Raw genomic sequence first — 11,102 nt, 5'->3', positions numbered from 1 at the left:
ATTTTCATAGCTGGTATCACTCAACTGTTTTTCAATCTGCTTTATATCTTGTGTATTACTTGGTAATCTCTCCCAGTTTTACTTGTGGGGTTCTGTTTTGTTTTTTTTTTTTTGCTTTTGTTTGGTTTTCTTTCTTTCTTTCTTTCTTTCTTTCTTTCTTTCTTTCTGTCTGTCTTTTCATTCTTCCTTTCTTCTTTCCTTCCTTCCTTTCTTCCTTCTTTCCTTCCTTCCTTCCTCCTCCTCCTCCTCCTCCTCTTCTTCTTCCCATTATAGGATCTCACTCTGTAGCCCTGGCTGGAATGGAGGACAGGGAAGAGGTCCTCGCAGGACCAATCTGGTATGGTTCCACAACTGGTGTCTAAAGGAGCCTGGGAAGTAGGTGAGATCTTTCCCTGCAGAGGGAAAGCTCTGAGCAAAGAAAAACTTTAAAGTCACTGTGGCTGGAATTTGGAGAGAAATGGTAAGGGACAGGAGAGAAGGCAGGGTCATCACAGAAGGGACCTTAGAGGTCATAGAACTTGTTTTTTTGTTTTTTTAAGAAAAATAAGAAGCCAAAGAGTTTTCATCTAGAGAGTGAACAGTCAGGGTGTCAGGTTGGCAAAGCTCGACAGGATAGCGGGCTGGTGGGAGGATGGGGGAATTTCAGCAGCCTGGCTGTGGCTGGTGCTCACAGAGGTAGACAGATTAGGCCAGAAGGATACCAAGGAGGTTCTGAGCAGGGTTAAGTGTGGACAAATGGAAGAGAGAGTCCCCTTAGTATCTGTCTCTGCTTGTGTATGGATGCTGTGTACCTGGGGAAAGGTGTAGGAGGAGGGCCCGCTTGTTCATCCCGGTTGCTCAGATAACTTAGTCCCGAAATAACCACACAAAAACTATGTTATTTAAAACACTGCTTGGCCCATTAGCTCTATCTTCTTATTAGCTAACTCTTACATCTTAATTTAACCCATTTCTAGTAACTGTGTATTGCCATGTGGTAGTGGCTTACTGGGTAAAATTCCCTGAGTCTGTTTCTGGAGGCTCCATGGTGTCTCCCTGACTCTGCTTTCTTCCTCCCAGAATTCAGTTCCATCTTCCCTTTCTACCTAAGTTCTGCCCTATCAACAGGCCAAGGCAGTTTCTTTATTCATTAACCAACAAAAGCAACACACAGACAGAAGGATCTCCCACACCAGAAAGGATCATGGGAGCCCCAGGGAGAGGGCATGAAGCATGGGCATGGTCTGTGTGACCGGGAACTTAGGAGAAAATCTTGGCTAGAGAGGCACATTTGGAAGCCTATCTAGAGTAGATAGAACCCACAGTGAGAGCCCAAAGGAGGGGGAGTAAGAGGAACCTAACTGCTCTTCTGGTCCAGTAGAGCACCCACATCTACTAACTGGCTAGAGAAGGCGACACATAGGGGTATCAGAGAGGAGAAAATATTAAACAGTGATGTCACTACAACCAACCCAAAGAAAGGGAGCCTATAAAAAAAAAAGGAAGGGAAAAAAGAGCTTAGAGCTTTCCAGTGCCAGCGGGGTCTGCTAAGGGTAGGACAAACACGCCTGTGAGATTTTTATAGCATTTGAGTCTTCAGTTTAATTAAGAGCTGTATATCGGCAGCATTTACAATTGTGTAAGGAGAGCTGCGGAAACAGTCTTGATGGGAAACGGCTAAGAGTTCTGCTGGAAGAGGGAACAGTAAGCAAAGGGTGCTCAACTTTGTCTACGACTATTCTGTGAGATACTTTAAAACTATCCCGGTGTTAATGGCCAGACCAATGACGTTGGAATTTCTCAGTGTTAGACTGTATGAGATAATTCATACAGTTTCCAGGTGACATTAATATATAATCAGTAACCCTCAGGGGAAACGGAACTAAACCATTTATAAATACAATCCCATCTCAGTAGCCATGAGGGCCAATTCAGGCCTTTCTCTGAATGCTAAGACCTTTGAATACATGCGTTTTTGAAGTCATATGGTTATCCTTCCATACACTTCAAATCATCTCTAGACTTCTTGTGCGACCCAAATGTCATATGACTATCATTGTAATATGCTGTTCAAAGAATTGTGACAGGAAAAAAGTCTCCACACATTTAGTATGGATGTATTTTTCTTTTTAAATGTTTTTGATCAATTCTTGATTGACTCACAGACGCAGAAACCAGAGACGTGGTGGGCAGGCTGCGTGCTGCAAGGACTGGAGAGAGCTGCACACTGTCGACCAGAAGTAGCTGTGTGAAAGTGCAGAACAGACATAGTTGATTCTGCAAAATCTTGAGAAAATAATATTCCACGCTCAGTGGAGAAAGGAGTGGTTTGGAGTAGAACATCTCATTTTTTAACTCAACTCTCGGCTGTTTGACAACTTTGAAAACACTTTATAAAGGTGCTGTCCTTTAATAATACAAGGCAAAGAGTAAAGTTGCTTTAAAAATATTTATTTATTTTTATTTACATGTGTGTCCTGTGTAAGCTGATGTGCACCATGTACATGCAGATCCCTGTGGAACCAGAAAATGTGGGCTCCCCTGGAGCTGGAGAATCAAAATGGGGACCCTCTGCAAGACAGGAAGTGCTCTTAAGGGCCAAGTCATCTCTCACGCCCTAAAGCCCCTTTTTAGTTTGACTTATTTAAAGACAAACTCTCACTCTGCAGGCTAGACTGATGTGGAACTCACTGTGGTGCCCAGACTAGCTTCCAGCATACAGCGATCCCCTTGCGGCAGCACCTCAAACACGGGCACCGCAGGCAAACACTGCCATACTTGGCTAACTACTGCTGCCTTGGGAAGCAAAGCCTATAGATGCTGTGGCTCCTGAGTCTTCTTACTTTTCCACGTTCCTCTTTCTGTGTTTTTTGATCCAGATGGTAGCTGGGCAATACCGTTTCCCCTCTGCATTATCGCTGTTAAAACCACTTCTGACATTGGCAGTTCATGTACCCATGGTAAACACAACCACTCAGGTGCCATTTCCCAGCTTGCTGCTTGCCCCCGACCCTGGCTCCAGGCTTCCTCATTCTTGGGCTGGGTAACCCTATCTCAAAATATGGTAGAATACTCTGTCTCATGAACACTTACATGGCTGAGGGTGCTTTCCTATTACCACAACTGAAAGACGGCGGCAATAAAGGCACGCTTGCTTGACTTCAGTGTTCTTTCTCCAAAAATTGCCCTGCCAATATCTCTCTCTGGCCCACTGTAGAGAGCACAGCTTCCTACTATGCGCTTATTGGGCCTTTTCCCTGTCAGCCTGCCTTTTACAGTGACTTTCCAGAATGAGGCAGTTTGTCCCCAATTGTGTTTGGGGTGTAGTAAAGCGTGTTGGTCTAAGTGCTTTCCTCTGAGGTGGGATTCTGGGTGTCCCCTCGTTTCAGCCTTTCTCGTTTGTTCTCAGGATCTCCGCTGTGCAGATACAAGGCCTGTATTTGCAGCCTGTATTTGCAGCCTCCAGCGCTCTGTGTTTTCATCATGACCCACTTCTGGAAGAATTTTTGTGTTTCTTCTACAACAGCCCTTTGCTTTTTCTGTAATGTCAGTTCTACTCCCTGCCCCGCCCCCCGTGTTCAGCGTTATTGTGCTAGTATATCTTTCACCCCATTGAAATTGCTCGCTGTCTAACTCAGTTCTCTTCCAGTTCCCCATCCCCACTTCCCTCCCTTCCTCCTCCTTTCCCTCCCCTATCTTCTCTGGCATTCAGCTGACATCATTATCATTCTTCTAGTCTGTGATTATCCACCCCCATCACCATCAGGTCCACGGGCCACCAAACGAGCTGCTGGTCAGTACGCACAGTGTGGGGGCTGCCTATGTGCACTCTGTGTACCCTTGGATGGCTTGAATTCCCTCTGCTCCCATCAGACAGGCATCTGGCTCCTGGGGTTCTTATCTGCCTCGTCTCTGTGTTGCCACTGAGCGCCCCCTTTTTGGGAGGCAATGCACCCACTTTGAAGCCTCCAGGTGACCGCCTGACCACAGACCTATGTGACCTATGTGAATTAGGGGGTGCACTGACTGGTCCTGATCCTGCATCCCAAAGCAGGGCGGAGTGGGAACAGGTTGCAGGATTATCTTGCCCCCACATCCTTGACAGCTTTATTCATTCAAGTTCACTGGGACGTCCTTTCAGATTCTGTCAATTCTGTTAAGACTTGAGCCGCGCGAGTGTTTGTCTTTCCCGGTCTTAACGAGAATGTTAAGAAACAGAAGAAGCTTTAGATAGCTAAGATCCAGGCCAGGTGGAGTTTCTTGATCACATTTTAAAATGTGTGTGGTGGTGCCATAAAGCAAAGCCTCAGTAAGTCAAGAGAGAGCTTTTTGCACAGATGAGCAAAGGGTGAGCAGGAAGCCTGCAGCAGGTGCTTTGTGGGTTCGTGGGTGTGTCACCCTCCCATGGCTGCCCTCCCCTTGGAATGGATGTTGCTTTTTGTTGTGCTTGGAAGGGCTCCTACAGGCCCAAACTCCCTTCATCCTTAGTCATGTTGATCTGTTTCTTTGAACTACTGGGGGGGGGTTGCCTACATCCCCTAAAATGGTCCCATTCCTTTCTGGTAGAGTGTTTAATCTACTTACAAGTCAATGCTGTGATCTGCTTACAAGTCAATGCTGTGTAGCCTGAGGACATTGTGACACACCCATTGAAAAAACACACATTTAAATATACATTGTGGCTTGAAGTAGAAGAGGCATGAAGGGGAAGAAAAAGTAAAGGGGGGGAAGAGAGGGTAACAGGAAGGAGAAAGACAAAACTGCATGTTTTCTCTCATATGTTCAAAAATAAAGGTATACTATATATGTAAACACACAGTATATATATATACATATGTGTATGTGTGTGTGTACACACATGTGTATATATGATGTACATACAGAAGAGTGTTTAATTGGAAAGGAGAACAAGAGTAGAGAAAGAGGTGGAGAAGAGACTGGGAGAGCAATTAGGGCTGATGTAAGCAAGGTGCAATGATAAATGTGTTTATGAAAACGTCATAATAAAAGCTGTTATTCTATATGCTGTATTGGTTACTTTCCATGCTGCTGTGATAAAATAGCTTGGTGATCACAGCTTAATGGAGAAAGGGTTTATTGGGCTCCATAAGAGGGTATAGTCCACCATGGTGGGGGAACCATCCAGGCAGGAACTGGAGGTTTGTGGTCGCATTGCCTCGACAGCCAGGAAGAAGGGAATGGATGGAGCCCTTTATCCTCTTGATTCAGACCAGGACTCCAGCCCATGGAATGTTACTCCCCACAGTTAATATGGGTCGTGCTACCCCTACCTGATCTAGATAATCTACCACAGGTATGCCTAGAGACTTGTCCTCTGGGTAATTCCAGATCCTGTAAGGTTGCTGATATCAACTATCCTGTATGCTGATCAAAAATTTAGCTTAAAAAAAATCTTCCCTTGACTTTTCTTCCTAACAGAGAGGAGAGGAGTACCTTGTACCGCTAGCCCTGTAGTTCCTCACTAATCCTTAAGTTTATGGCAATGAGTTGGATCTTGGTAGGTGGGGTTAGTTGCTAGAGGAACCAGAAACTTTCAGCTTCTGTCCCTGACTTCTGAAGAATGGAGGAGGGGCTAGAGGTTGAGTTTAATTATCAATGATAATAATAATAGTAATAATAATAATAATAATCACTTAATCCACCTTGCTCATGAAGTAAAGCTTCCACGACAGCCCTGAGCTATAGCACTTACACAGCCTGAAGGTTGTCACCGCAGTCCATGTGCTGGAGAGAGGTAACCGAACATCACCAACACAAGCTCAAGGTCGTTTTGTGGGCCTCGCCCTATTTAGTCTTCACCTGAATACTCATTTGTATCCTCCAAGTCTTTTAATAATGGTTGGTAAGAGATAGACTTTCAGTTTTAGGACCCATTCTTGCAAATTCTGAAACCAGTGATGGGGTGCTGGGGAACCCCCGATTGATAGTCTGTTGGTGGAAAGTGTGGTAGACCCATCTTCCTGATTGACCACTGATGTTGGGTTTTCTTTTGGGGCAGCCTGCAGTTTGGGGAACCTGACAAGACTCTAGTGGATAACGTGAATGTGAAGAAATCCAACTAGTGTAGGAGAAAGCCACATATTTGCCGTCAAAGTTCTTGGAAGCATAGGAAAAGCCAAGTTGTTCATTGATTTGCTTGCTTTGCTTAGCTGGTCTACCTTGTGTGTTAGAGGAGGTGTTGCTGGCACACTGAGCCTTTCAGGTGCTCAGTAGAAATCCCATAGGCTTAGCTGCTTCCTGAGTGAAACACTCATGGAACAATCAAAGGGAAGAGCTTTAAAGGGTTCTCTGGAGTACTTACCAATATTTCCGGGTACACCTGGAAGTCAGAACTTATTCCATTCATTTAATAGTCACCAATACACATTGAGAACCTACATCCTTCAGGCACTGAAACAGGTGCTGGAGTCTTTGCTGTGAACAAGACATCCTCTGTCATAATGAAACCCATCACTCTGCATGCTGACTACAAAACTCATCCCTCCAAAGACATTCTTGGGCATCACACAGATTATACTTTATTACTGGATACAGACAAATAACAAAATTGTGTGAGCTTAGATTTCAACTTGGGATACCCTGAGAAAATGAAGGAGGGAATTAACTAAGGGAATCTCACTGGATGTAGGGAAACTCTCTACAAACAACAAAAAAATTATATAAAACTGAGTCATTGCTTAAGAAAACTCTAGTATAGAAGAATGGGCTCCTAGATTTGAATAAAAGGAAAAAAAGCCAAGTCCATCAATTCAAAGTGAACACCAAGATTCAGCTGAGTTGGGTACTAAGTGTGTCTGGTGACTGGTAAATGTCTCAAATCCTGGACACAGACTACTTGGATGTGAAGCTCCCATCACTCCATTCCCTAATGAGGGGCTTGAAATTGGACCATATACTTAGTTTCTGGACCTTAGTTTTCCAATATATCAAATGAATGCAACAGTAGTATTTACCCTAAAATGTTTAATTAAGGATGAAATGGATTACTGCATGAAAATATTTAGAGTAATGTCTTGTATATAGCAAGTATTTAATACTGGGTTAGAGTGGGCACTTTTTAAAAAAAAATTAATGTTTCAAAATTAGGGAGAACAAAGCTCTGAGTGTCCTGGTGGAAAGAACATTTAAATAAGAAATAACGGATCTGAAGCTGTCTTTTCATCTCCAAGAGTAAAAATTAGGAAATATTGATATGATCTAACAACTAGTGACTCTGAACAGAAACTGGTGTGGGAAGTCTTTATGTATATGTATTGCTTTTATTGGTTAATGTTGGTGACTACATCCATCAAACCTGAGAGAACATTTTTTTGTTTTCAGATGGGTTCTGCTTACTGGCAGCAAGTAGGAGCGCTGTGGCTCCTTTAAGAAAGGTCCTCCTGATTCAGCAGTAGCAGAAAACAAAAACAAAACAAAGCAAAATGAAAACAAAAATAAAACAACTCCCCACCTCCCATCCCTGCACAGTTTCGAAAGGGAGACTTCCTGGTCTGTGCTGCCAGCACCAACTCTGGCTCTTTCAGGAGCCGAGCACTTGAACAGGGTCGGTAAGCAAGTGCTACAATCTGCTCAATGGCGCGACATAGAGCCGCTGCATACCGGGAACTGGGGCGGTGTGCACAGCTTGCAGAGGTGGTGAACATGCCTCTGCCATGTTGGATTGGTGGAGCCAAAAGGCAAAGCAGCCTTGGCCCTAGCCGTGCCCACTTAGCATTAAAAAAAAGTGCTCCTGGGCAAAAAATAATTACAGATAGGCAATTAAGACATATTCAGATGAAAAAGACCTCTAAATGGATCACAGTGTTAGATAAATGAATGTAGGCTTGAGAGAGAAGAAAAAGAGTATAAACAGTTATTATATAAAAGAATACAGACAGTCATAGATTAAAGGAGGAAAGATAATAAAATAAATGTTAAACTTGTAGAAAAAGTAATGGAGTAAGAAAAATAAGCCACATAAAGATGGAGAGTCTGGATTATGTTTATTATTGTGTTCTTTGAATTTTTGACTGTGAATGTGCTAAGTATAGAGAGGCATTTCATTGTAAGGGCTGCTAAGCTAAACCAGCATATATGTTTTAAAGGTATCTTGACTTCAAAATTTGGGTGTAAGGATTTGCTGTTTTGGAAAAGAGGTTCTGCTTTTGTTTCCACAGAGGATGAGAACCCATGAATTCCTTCCAAACTAAAGAGATTTCATGGACCAATACCTCCCAAAAGGTCACTTTGAATGACCCCCAAAATACTTTACCTAACAAAAAGCAAGTAGTAGTTTGGAGAGAACTATGCTCAACTTCCCAAATATTGTTTATAAATGCTTGTTTGCATTTAAAGGGGATTATGCTATAGAGATGGATACTTTGCATTGGTATGGATCTTGTTTTATTGATATAAATTGAAGGTCAATTTTGTTATATGCATATTTCTGTTCTTGATTAAGGCATTGTATTTGTTCAGTTCATTTAAAATGTACTGTATAATTAAGAAATACAGGTTAATAGATAGCCATCAATAATAGTCAGACTTGTCATCATGTTAGTTAGGTTTTCTAGATATATAGAGATGTATTTCAATTAGATAGGTATTCTTCAAATCTTTCAGAGACCTTCAGAATATGGAATATAAAATGTTTTAATAACTTAGGACTTTTCATGACATGAGACACACTTGCTACTGGCAGCACCAATAACTTCAAGAGGAAGATGGGCATTGAAGAGGCTCCTTATAGAGCTTATTAGCCATTTGGACAAGAAACTGCTCTTTCTTTGACTGCTTGACTGCTGAAGTTGCCTAAGGAAGTTGAGACAATCCTTCAGTATTCTTGCTTCATGAAAGAGTCTTCCAGACATTCTGCTGGCCACAGAAGAAAGTGACTGACAAGCAGTCAATATAGGCAAAATTTTCCTACTTCATGGAAAAGTCTGCCAGATGCTATGGGTCTATAGGCTGAAGATAGATGCTCTAACATTACAGAAAAACTTTGGGTGACTATCCAGGCAATGAGATATCTCTGTCAATTCTAGAGTTTTAGAAGTTGTTTACAATCCACTTCCTGTTTACTTAGGTAATATATTCTTCTAGAATCTTTGATGGAGTTGAAGAATAAATAGTTACAGTTATAGTTTTCCTTAGTTATGATAAAAGATAAAATAGATAAAAATATTATCACTATACTTCTTGCTTGATAATTTTTTTGCTATATGTAATTATACAATGTTAAATTAAAAACTTTCTTTTTATTTAAACAGAAAAGGGGAAATGGTGTGGGAAGTCCTTATGTATATGTGTTGCTTTTATTGGTTAATGAATAAAGCTGCTTTGGCCAATGGCTTAGTAGAATAGAGCTAGGCGGGAAAACTAAACTGAATGATGGGAGAAAGAAGGCAGAATCAGTGAGAATCTATGTAACAGGATACAGATGCCTCTACTGGAGCCTGCAGAAACCTTGCTAGTAAGCCACAGTCATGTGGCAATATACAGATTAATGGAGATGGATTAGTTTAGGATATAAGAGCTAGCTAGAAATATACTTAAGCTCTTGGCCTAATAGCATCGCAAATAGTATAGTTTCTGTGTAGTTATTTTGTGTCTGGGCAGCCGGGAACAAATGAACAGCCTCCCCCAACAAGAAACCTTGTACATTAGTGGAAGGTGGCCAGGGAAAGAATACAGCAGAAATTCCTGAAAGTGAATGTACACACCATAGGAAGGTAAGAAAATGTGAAATATTCCTTTATACTGTGTGAAGATGTGTCACTGTGACTGGTTTATTAAAGAGCTGAATGGCAATTAGCTAGGCAGGAAGTGGTTAGGTGGGATTTCTGGGGACAGCGGGATTTGGGAAGAAGAAAGGAGAAGTTGTCTGCCCAAAGCAGATGGGACAGACATTCAGGAGGAGAGGTAAAAGCCGCCAGTCATGTAGCAACATTTAGATGAATAGAAATAGCTAATGTAAGTTATAAGACCTAGTAGAACAAACCTAAATATAGGCTGAGCATTTGCAATTAATTCTATGTCTTCGTGCCATTATTTGGGAGCTGGCAGGACAGAGAAAGACTCATTACAAGGGAAGTGCTAATATTGCTTTCCAGTGGAGCAATTGAAGTATGTGAGGCAATGGAAGTAAGGACAAGTTTTGCAAAGGCTGCCTTTTGGCCAGCTAAGAGCAGGGGAGACATCATGCTCTAAATATCATGTATATTGGAATGGGGGAGAGGTGGGGACAGAACACCTTGGCAGGAGAAAAGAGAGGCCAGTTTTTCCAAGCAACAGCAGAGATTGTATTCCAAATTATGTGTCTTAGAAATAAAGAGGTAACCTGCAAGGAAGAGGAAATTCCAGGGAACTCTTTGGAATCTACTCCCTATGGTGGGATGCGTTGCTCAACCTTGATGCAGGGTGGAGGCACTTGGTCCTGCCTCAACTTGATTAGCCAGGCTTTGTTGACTCCCCATGGAAGGGTTTACCTTTTCTGAGGAATGAATGGAGAATAGAAAAGGAGGTTGGAGGAGAGAATGGAAGGAAAATAGGGAGAGGGAACTATGGTTACTATGTAAAATAGATAAAAAATTTAAAATAAAAAAGAAGGGAAAATACAACTACACCATAAAATAAGAAAAAAAAAGAAACAAACAACTTAAAATCGGTGACAAACGTAAATTAAAAGAGCAGCCATGGAAGAACAAGTAATGATGAGAAGTTCAATCATACAAAATGCTCAATACATGGAACTCTGGGTGAATTATTCATCTTCCTTTTCCTGCTTCTCCTCCACATTGTTGTTACTATAAAATAAATATAAATAGACCGGATTATTGGATAAAAAGCAGAGACTATCAGACCAAAGTTTCAGAAACTTGACTAATTTATTTGCTGTCCCTTAGGACAACAGAGAAAATGACTAAGGCAAGGAGAGATGCTTCTGTTCTTCTAGAGGACCTGGGTTTGATTCCCAGCACCCACATGTAGGACCACAACCACCCATAACTCCGCATCTAGTGGGTCTGACACCATTATCAGAGGGTACCAGACATGCACGTAAAGCACAGGCATTCATGCTGCTAAACACAACACTTCTAAAATTGTAAACTTAAATAAAGAAT

The sequence above is a fragment of the Myodes glareolus genome, chromosome 4 (genome assembly GCF_982192425.1).
Source record: "Myodes glareolus chromosome 4, mMyoGla1.1, whole genome shotgun sequence".
Taxonomy (NCBI): domain Eukaryota; kingdom Metazoa; phylum Chordata; class Mammalia; order Rodentia; family Cricetidae; genus Myodes; species Myodes glareolus.
Note: the sequence above shows the minus strand (reverse complement) of the source record.